This window comes from Suncus etruscus, chromosome X (genome assembly GCF_024139225.1).
Source record: "Suncus etruscus isolate mSunEtr1 chromosome X, mSunEtr1.pri.cur, whole genome shotgun sequence".
Taxonomy (NCBI): domain Eukaryota; kingdom Metazoa; phylum Chordata; class Mammalia; order Eulipotyphla; family Soricidae; genus Suncus; species Suncus etruscus.
In genome coordinates, this window is record NC_064868.1 from 62407383 (window position 1) to 62417853 (window position 10471).

Consider the following 10471-nt stretch of genomic DNA (forward strand, 5'->3'; position numbering starts at 1 on the left):
AGTTGTGAGCTAATGCCCTTAAATGCTGTTTTTCATATTGATTATGGCTTTCTGCATAATATAAGTGCCAATCAGAATTTTTGCAAGAGTGGAAACATTTTAATATCTCCTTCTCAGACACAGCTATTCCAGAATCAGATTCTTTTTTTTGAACACATCCAACTTATGTCTCACTGTAAAAACTACTTGTGAAACTCCCCTGCAGAGAAATATTAAGTTCATAGAGAAAATGAACAATGTCTGCCAAATACACAAGCTTAGCTATCCATTCTTGTCCAACTGGGGCTGAACAAAGTCAGAGTTCTGCTCTCACAGGAACTGCACTACTTCTTCCCTCTTGCCAACAAGGTGAGAGAGAACCCATCCCCAGAACAGCCACTTCACTTCTTCATGGAGAAGATGCTAGTAGTGGGCCTCCATACTCTCACCCACAGTGGTGAATATCCTGGATTTGATCACAATTGAGAATTTCACAAATTATTTTTATTGTGTCATCTGTCACAGAGATTAGTTCAGCAGGGAGTTTTTTTGAATGCAGTCTATCATACAATGAGTGGATACAATGTACAGGTGCACAACTTCTGTTTCTTGTGACTACACAAAAACACTGAGCCATGCACAGTGCATCATCTGTACATGGTGGTGGGGAAAGTGCACTGGTGAAGCGTGGTGTACATTCTATGATTGAAACGCAAGTATGAATAATTTTGTAACAAATATGCTTAAATAAAAATTATTTTTAAAATGTTTCAGGCACTCTATCATAATTCCTTTATGATATGATATCATATGCCTTTAACAAAGTGCCGTTTTTGTTTTTGTGACTATTTTAGTTTGGTTTCTTGCAGCACACACTAAAGTGTCAGTAGATTTTTTTTCCTTTCAGTGAAATCACTACTTTTCTCTGAAACACTATCCTTGCTTTTAAAAGATTGTTAAAAGGTTTCTCTCTTTTACCTGTTTCATCTCCATGTTGTAGGGTTTCAAATTTTCAGCACATTTTGGTTATCAAGAGGAAACGTTTTGAAATGTTTTGCTTCCTTATTATCAGAAATCAAAGCATTTTTCCTCGAGAAGGGTGTTCACTATCCAGAATTAACAATCAGTGGATTCAAAAACTGTATTTCATGGTGGATGTTACTTCACATCTAAATCAGCTTAATCATAAACTACAGGGGAAAAGAAACACAAGTTTTTCGATGTTAGAAGTTATTTCGTTTGAAAACAAATTATCTGTTTTTGCTCAAGATTTTGACAGAGAAACTTTGATTCACCTTCCAAGCCTGTTGAAACATCGCCAAGAAAATAATTCTGATATTGACATTACCTATTTTAAAATAGCACTTTTAAATATTAGGAATTTAAATATTAGGAAGTTAATCTCAACAACTACAATAAAGACCAAATTTCAACCATTAAAAAATAAATATTAGGGAAGTTTTTTTCAAGGGGTTTCAGGATTTCAGAAACAGCAAAGCAACGTTGGCCTTTGCTAAAAACCTCTGGATGCCACTGTAACTAAATTACATTTTTCTCCCTTTAATATCGACATTGGCAACTTTGAAATGCAATTTCTGGATTTAAAAAACAAAGATCTGTGGAGCTCAAAATTTGAACGTCTTTGTGCTATTTTAGAAAGATTGGAGAAACACAAATGTGAACTTAGTTCACAGCACAAGTGGTCTGCTTTGAAAGACCTGGAGAAGGAAGATATGTTGATTTTTAACACCTGAAATACTATTCCTGACTCATATAATCAACTAAAACAAATTAATGTTTGCTGTTCTTTTCTTGTTCGGGTCTACATATTTATGTGAACAATCATTTTCAAGCATGAATCTAATCAAGAGTAAATTGAGAAATTGTCTCATCAATGAGAACCTGGAATCGTGCCTAAAATTAAAAACAACATACAAACCTGACTTACTCAAACTTTCCAAGGAAATGCAAGGCCAATGTTCACATTAGTGTTTGTGACTTTGTCAGTCATTGTCAGGATGTAATTTTCTCTACATTGTAAGGCAAATTTTATGGAATTTAATGTTATCGATAAATAATATTGTTCTAAAGTTTTTGTTTTATTAGTTGTGTTATTTGATCCTCCCAACCCTTGTGGATACTTGCATGCAGAATATTCTCAATAAAAACTTATTGAAACTAAAAACAGTGTATGTGTTTTCGGTTTTAAAAATATGGCTCTCAGGGCAGGAGAAATAGCATGGAGGTAAGGTGTTTGCCTCTCATGCAGAAGGTCGGTGGTTTGAATCCCAGCATCCCATATAGTCCCCTGAGCCTGCATAGAGCCAGGAGTAACCCCTGAGCGCTGCCAAAAACAAACAAACAAAAACAAAAACAAAAAAATGTGGCTCTCAAAATAAAGTTCAATTCGTGTTTTTGGCGAGATTTGGCTCAGATTAAAAAAAGGGTTGCCGACCACGGTGGTACCCCAATCAGGAATAAGCACTGAGCATCACCAGGTGTGGCCCTAAAAGAAAATTATTAAGAATATAGTTTCGGGCCCGGAGAGATAGCACAGCGGCGTTTGCCTTGCTAGCAGCCGATCCAGGACCAAAGGTGGTTGGTTCGAATCCCGGTGTCCCATATGGTCCCCCGTGCCTGCCAGGAGCTATTTCTGAGCAGACAGCCAGGAGTGACCCCTGAGCACTGCTGGGTGTGGCCCAAAAACAAAACAAACAAAAATAATATAGTTTCGGGCCCGGAGATATAGCACATAGGCGTTTGTCTTGCAAGCAGCCGATCCAGGACCAAAGGTGGTTGGTTCGAATCCTGGTGTTCCATATGGTCCCCCGTGCCTGCCAGGAGCTGTTTCTGAGCAGACAGCCAGGAGTAACCCCTGAGCACCGCCGGGTGTGGCCCAAAAAACAAAAAACAAACAAAAAAAAGAATATAGTTTCAATACATTTCATTATTTTTTTAGTAACTTTTATTGTGATCAAGGTGAATTACAAGTCTTTCACAGTAATATTTAAGGTACATAGTTTCAATGAATTAGGGCCATTTCCACCACTAGTGTTGTCCTCCCCTCACCTCTATTCCCAGCATGCATCACATACCTTCTCCCTTCACAGAAGTCACAAATCAGGAAACGTCCTAGAGCTCTCTCAAAAGTTGAATCTGTGAGTGGCAGTCCCTGGTAAAGAGAGGTGGGAGAGAATGGAGGTGAGGAGAATGTTCTTGTTTCTGAGGAGTGAAGAATTGCGGTTAAAAAGGGTTAAATAGGGATTAATAACAAATCTGTTGTGAGAAAATGAAAGAAAACAATAAACTGGTAAGCGTGGAAGAGGAAAAGGGTTATTTATAACATAGACATCATGTACAGTTCAGATGGACATTAGACAGGAATAACGGTGGCTGCCACACAGAAACACAGAAACACAAGAAAATAAAGATCCATAGGTTGCAGATGTAAAAATGACCCAGCTGTTATGGGTCGATGCAATTCACAAAATAGAAAGCCAGCAGGTCAGATAGAAAAGTGTTCCAGTTCCTAGGAATAACAAATGGTGAGTGTATACTTGATAGACTTACAACATTATCAAAATAATCATATTTTCCAAGTCTAGAATACTAAGTAAAACAGTAATGAGCACTGTAAAGAAGTCTACACCATGAAGTATCATATTACAGGTCTAGAGCATCCAGGTTCCTTTTCTATGAGCAATCTGAGTGGAAAAACATTATGATATGATAGTTAAGTTTTTTTTTTCTTTTTTGGTTTTTGGGCCACACCTGGCATTGCTCAGGGGTTACTCCTGGCTGTCTGCTCAGAAATAGCTCCTGGCAGGCACGGGGGACCATATGGGACACTGGGATTTGAACCAACCACCTTTTGTCCTGGATTGGCTGCTTGCAAGCAAACGCTGCTGTGCTATCTCTCCGGGCCCCATTATTATGATATGATAGTTAACTAGCTTAAATTAAAAATAAGTCGCGGGGCCGGGCGGTGGCGCTGGAGGTAAGGTGCCTGCCTTGCCTGCGCTAGCCTAGGACGGACCGCGGTTCGATCCCCCGGCGTCCCATATGGTCCCCCAAGCCAGGAGCGACTTCTGAGCGCATAGCCAGGAGTAACCCCTGAGCGTCACAGGGTGTGGCCCAAAAAAACCAAAAAAATAAATAAATAAATAAGTCGCGAGGCCGGAGAGATAGCATGGAGGTTAGGCATTTGCCTTGCATGCAGAAGGTCGGTGGTTTGAATCCCGGCATCCCATATGGTCCCCTGAGCTTGCCAGGAGTGATTTCTGAGCATAGAGCCAGGAGTAACCCCTGAGCACTTCCAGGTATGACACCCCCAAAAAAAGAAAAAGAAAAAAAGAAAATAAGTTGCAAAGAAATACTCATGAGTGAGCACTGTAGGAAGAGTCTACCGCATGCAGATACATTCTCCAAGGACATCTGTGGACAGAAACATTAAATTATATTAGCAGGCATGATTAAATAGAAAATGAATAGTGGTTTTTTTTTTTTTGTTTTTCGGGCCACACCCATCTGATGCTCAGGGGTTACTCCTGGCTAAGGGCTCAGAAATTGCTCCTGGCTTGGGGGGACCATATGGGACGCCGGGGGATCGAACTGCGGTCTTGATCTTTCCTTGGCTAGTGCTTGCAAAGCAGACACCTTACCTCAAGCGCCACCTTGTCGGCTCCGAAAAAGAATAGTTTAAGACATAATATTTTTTAGAATGTTATAATGAGCACTGTAATAGGAGGCTAACAAAATAGAACACTATAATGCAAAGCTAGGGTCTTCACCCTATATTTCCAAGGACCACTGTGAACAAAAATATTAGAAATTTATTATAAGAATATTAAAGTTGGGGCCGGGAAGGTGGCGCTAGAGGTAAGGTGTCTGCCTTGCAAGCGCTAACGTAGGACGGACCGCAGTTCGATCCCTCAGCGTCCCATATGGTCCCCCAAGCCAGGGGCGATTTCTGAGCACATAACCTTGAGGAAACCCTGAGCGTCAAACGGGTGTGGCCCAAAAACAAAACAAACAATAAAAAATGAATACTGCATTTAAAAAAAAAGAATATTAAAGTTAAGGCACTAAAACTTTTTATAGTGATCACTGTAGAGGGACTCCATGCCCTCCAAATGCTTTCTGCAATTGTTTCTGTGGGTAAAAGCTTTAGAAAATTAATATAGGGCCCAGAGAGATAGCACAGCGGTGTTTGCCTTGCAAGCAGCTGATCCAGGACCAAAGGTGATTGGTTTGAATCCCAGTGTCCCATATGGTCCCCCGTGCCTGCCAGGAGCTATTTCTGAGCAGACAGCTAGGAGTAACCCCTGAGCACCGCCGGGTGTGGCCCAAAAAGCAAAAAGCAAAAAAAAAAAAAAAAAGAAAATTAATATAGACACCTATAAATGGCAGTAAATTAAACATCTTATTTTAATCTAAACTGTTGTGCCTATTATTGCAGGCCTTTGTAGTATAAAAAAGAATATAAGCTTGGGGCTGGAGAGATGGCATGGCGACAGGGCGTTTGCTTTGCATGCAGCTGACCCAGGACAGACTGCGATTCAATCCCCCGGCGTCCCATATGGTCTCCGAAGCCAGGAGCGATTTCTGAGTGAATAGCCAGGAGGAACCCCTGAGCATCACCGTATGTGGCCCAAAATAATAATAATAATAATAATAATAATAATAATAATAATAATAATAATAATAAGAAGAAGAAGAAGAAGAAGAAGAAGAAGAAGAAGAAGAAGAAGAACAGAAGATTATAAGCTGCTGGAGATTTCACAGACAAGTTGGAGATTTCTGAAACTTCTTGATCATCAAATTTAAACCACTTACTGCATTTTACAATAGGCTGTGCAATGTGTCTCTGCCAACCCTGCTCTGCAGATTTTTATATCTTTATTTAAATACCTTGATTACAAATATGATTGTAGTTAGATTTCAGTCATGTAAAGAACACTCCCTTCACCATTGCAACATTTCCATCACCAATGTCCCAAATTTCCTCCCCCCAACCAACTTGACACAAGAAAGACTTTCAACTTCCCTCAGTCATTTACATTGTTATGCTAGGTTTTTTTTTTTTGGTTATTTTTTTTTTTTTTTGGTTTTGGGGCCACACCCGGCAGTGCTCAGGGGTTACTCCTGGCTGTCTGCTCAGAAATAGCCCCTGGCAGGCACGGAGGACCATATGGGACACCGGGATTCAAACCAACCACCTTAGGTCCTGGACCAGCTGCTTGCAAGGCAAACACCGTTGTTCTATCTCTCCAGGCCCTATGCTAGTTCTCAATGTAGTTATTTCTCTAACTGCACTCATCACTCTTTGTGGTGAGCTTCATGTCATGAGCTGGATCTTCCAGCCCTCCTCTCTTTGTCTTTGAGAATTATTGCAAGAATGTCTTATTTTCTTGAAACCCATAGACGAGGGAGACTATTCTGCATTTATCTCTCTGTCTCTGACTTATTTCACTCAGCATAATAAATTCCATGTACTTCTATGTATAGGAGAATTTCATGACTTGATCTTTTCTGATGGCTGCATAATATTCCACTGTGTATATGTACCAAAGTTTTTTTAGCCATTCATCTGTTGAAGAGCATCTTGGTTGTTTCCAGAGTCTGGTTATTGTAGAAAGCACTGTAATGAATATAGGTTTGAGGAAGGGATTTTTCTATTGTATTTTTGTGTTCCTAGGGTAAATCCCTGACACTGGTATAGCTGGAGTGTATGGGAGGTCCATTTCCAGTTTTTGGAGGAATCTCCATATTGCTTTCCATAAAGGTTGGACTAGATAGCATTCCCACCAGCAGTGAAATAGATTTCTTTTCTCTCCACATCCCCACAAGCACTGATTGTTTTCATTCTTTGTGCTGTGCGCCAATCTCTGTGGTGTGAGATGATACCTCATAGTCATTTCGATTAGCATCTCTGTGACGATTAGTGATGTGGAGCAATTTTTCATGTGCCTTTTGACCATTTGTATTTCTTCTTTGATAAAATGTTCATTTCTTGTCCTCATTTTTGATGGGATTAGATGTTTTTTCTTGTAAAATTCTGTAAGTGCCTTGTATATTTTGCATATTAGCCTCTTATCTGTTGGGTATTGGGTGAATAGTTTCTCCCACTCAGTGGGTGGCTCGTGTATTCTGGGCACTATATCCATTGAGCTGCAGAAGCTTCTTAGTTTAATATATTCCTATCTGTTTATCTAACTTTCACTCCTTTGGAGAGTGCTGTTTCCTACTGAAAGATGCCTTTAGTCTCATACATAATTGTTGTTCTATATACCTTATGGTTTTAGGTCTGATATCAAGGTCTTTAATTCATTTGGATTTTACTTATGTACATGGTGTTAGCTGGGGTCTGAGTTCACTTTCTTGAAAGTGGCTAACCAATTTGCCAACACCACTTGTTAAACAGGCTTTCCTGCTCCATTTAGGATTTCTTGCTCCTTTGTCAAAAACTAGGTGGTTGTATGTCTGGGGAATATACTCTGAGCACTCAAGCCTATCTCACTGATCTGAGGGTCTGTCTTTATTCCAATACCATGCCGTTTTGATAACTATTGTTTTGTAATACAGTTTAAAATTGGGGACAGTGATGCCTCCCATACTACTTTTCCTAAGTATTGCTTTAGCTATTTGAGGGTATTTATTGTTCCAAATGAATTTCAACAGTGTTTGATCCACTTTTTTGAAGAATGTCATGGGTATCTTTAGGGGGATCACATTAAATCTGTACAATGCTTTGGGGAGTATTGTCATTTTAATGATGTTAATCCTCCCAATTTATGAGCAGGGTATGTGTTTCCATTTCTGCGTATCCTCTCTTATTTCTTGGAGCAGGGTTTTATAGTTTTCTTTGTATAGATCCTTCATGTCTTTAGTCAAGTTGACTCCAAGATATTTGAGTTTGTGTGGCACTAATGTGAATGGAGTAGTTTTTTCTTTTTCTTTTTGGATTTTAGGTCACACCCGGCAGTGCTCAGTGGTTACTCCTAGCTCTAAACTCAGAAATTGCTCCTTGCAGGCTCAGGGGGCTATATGGGATGCCTGGATTAGAACCACCGCCCTGCATGCAAGGCAAATGCCTTACTTCTATGCTATCTCTCTGGCCCCATGGTGTTGTTTTCTTAAAGTCCATTTCTTCCCGATATATGCGTCTATTGTTTCTAGAAGCTTTATGGTAGAGTTTTTAGGGTTTTCTGAGCAGATTATCATGTCATCTGCAAACAGTGAGAGCTTGACTTCTTCCTTTCCTATCTGGATGCCCTTGATATCTTTTTCTTGCCTACTCGCTATAGCAAGTTCTTCCAGTACTATGTTGAATAGAAGTGGTGAGAGAGGACAGACTTGTCTTGTACCAGAATTTAGAGGAAAGGCTTTTAGTTTTTCTCCATTGAGGATAATATTTGCCATGGCCTTAACTATATTGAGAAAGGTTCCTTTCATTCCCATCTTGCTGAGACTTTTTAATCAAGAATGTGTGTTGGACCATATCAAATGCTTTCTCTGTGTCTATTGATATGATAATCATGTGGTTTTTATTTTTCTTGTTGTTGATTTTGTGTATTATGGTGAAAGATTTATGGATTTTAAACCATCTTTGCATTCCTCGAATGAAATCTACTTGACCATAGTGAATGATCTTGATGAGGCATTGGATCCTATTTGCCAGGATTTTGTTGAGGATCTTTCCATCTGTGTTCATCAGGGATATTGTTCTGTAATTTTCTTTTTTGGCACCATCTTGTTTGGTATAAAAGTGATGTTGGTTTCATAAAAGCTATTTGGAAGTGTTCCCCCTTTTCTCAATTTCATGAAAGAGCCTGGCCAGGGTTGGTAGTAGTTCCTGTTGAAAGGTTTGAAACCATTTATTAGTGAATCCATCTGGGCCTGGGCTTTTGTTTTTGGGCAGGCATTTGATTATAAGAGTCCAAGAATTTATCCATTTATTCTAGGTTCTTATGTTTGGTGGCATAAAGTTCCTCAATGTAGTCTCTGATTACCCTTTGAATCTCTGCAATATCTGTATTAATCGCTCCCTTTTTATTTCTAATACAGATTAACAGGTTTCTCTCTCTTTCTTTGTGAGTTTTGCCAATAGCCTATCAATCTTGTTAATTTTTTCAAAGAACCAACTTCTGCTTTCATTAATCTTTCAAATTGTTTTTTTGGTTTCCACTTCATTGATTTATGCTTTAAGCTTTGTTATTTCCTTCTGTTTCCCTATTTTTGGTTCCTTTTGTTGGTCATTTTATAATTTTATAAGCTGCATTATTAGCCTTTGCGGTATGCCCCTTCTTCCTTCCTTTTTTTTTTTTTTTTTTTTTTTTTTGGTTTTTGGGCCACACCCATTTGACGCTCAGGGGTTACTCCTGGCTATGTGCTCAGAAATCGCCCCTGGCTTGGGGGGACCATATGGGACGCCGGGGGATCGAACCGCGGTCCTTCCTTGGCTAGCGCTTGCAAGGCAGACACCTTACCTCCAGCGCCACCTACCCTGCCCCCCCTTCTTCCTTCTTGATGTGTGCTTACAAAATTATAAAATTTCCTCTCACTACAGCTTTTGCTATGTTCCATAAATTCTGATAGTCTGTGTCTTTATTGTCATTTGTTTCCAGGAAAATTTGGATTTTTTCTTTGATTTCTTCTCGGACCCACTGGTTGTTCAGTAGTAGGCTGTTTAATTTCCAGTTGTTAAAGTTTTTCTTCTGTGTTCTTTGGAATTTACATCTAATTTCAGTGCCTTGTGGACAGTGAATGTAGCCTGCAAAATTTCTATTCTCTTGGTTTTAAGGAGGTATTTTTTTGGGGTCACACCCGGCAGCGCTCAGGAGTTACTCCTGGCTCTATGCTCAGAAATCATTCCTAGCAGGCTCAGGGGACCATATGGGATGCCGGGATTCAAACCACCATTATTCTGCAAGAAAGGCAAACGCCTTACCTCCATGCTATCTTCCGGCCCCAATTTTATGGAGGTGTATTTTATGTGCCAGCATGTGTTCTATCCTGGAGAATGACCCATGTACATTGGAGAAGAATGTGTATCTAGGTTTCTGGGGATGGATTGTCCTATATATATCTACTAGGCTTCTTTCTTCCTTTTCTCTCTTCAAGGCTAATATATTTTTGTTGGGTTTCAGTCTGGTTGACCTATCAAGTGTTGACATGGCCGTGTTTAGGTCTCCCACAATTAGTGTGTTATTCTTAATATCCTGTTTCAAATTTGTCAGCAATCGTATTTTTCTGGTCTCTCATTGGGTGCGTAAATATTTAGTAGTGTGATTTCCTGTTGCACATATCCCATGATTAATACAAAGTGTTCATTTTTATCCCTTACAATTTTTCTGAGTCTAAAGTTTGTGTTGTCTGATAATATGGCCACTCCAGCTTTTTTTTTTGGGGGGGGGCCACATCCGGCGGTGCTCAGGGTTTACTCCTGGCTGTCTGCTCAGAAATAGCTCCTGGCAGGCATGGGGGACCATAT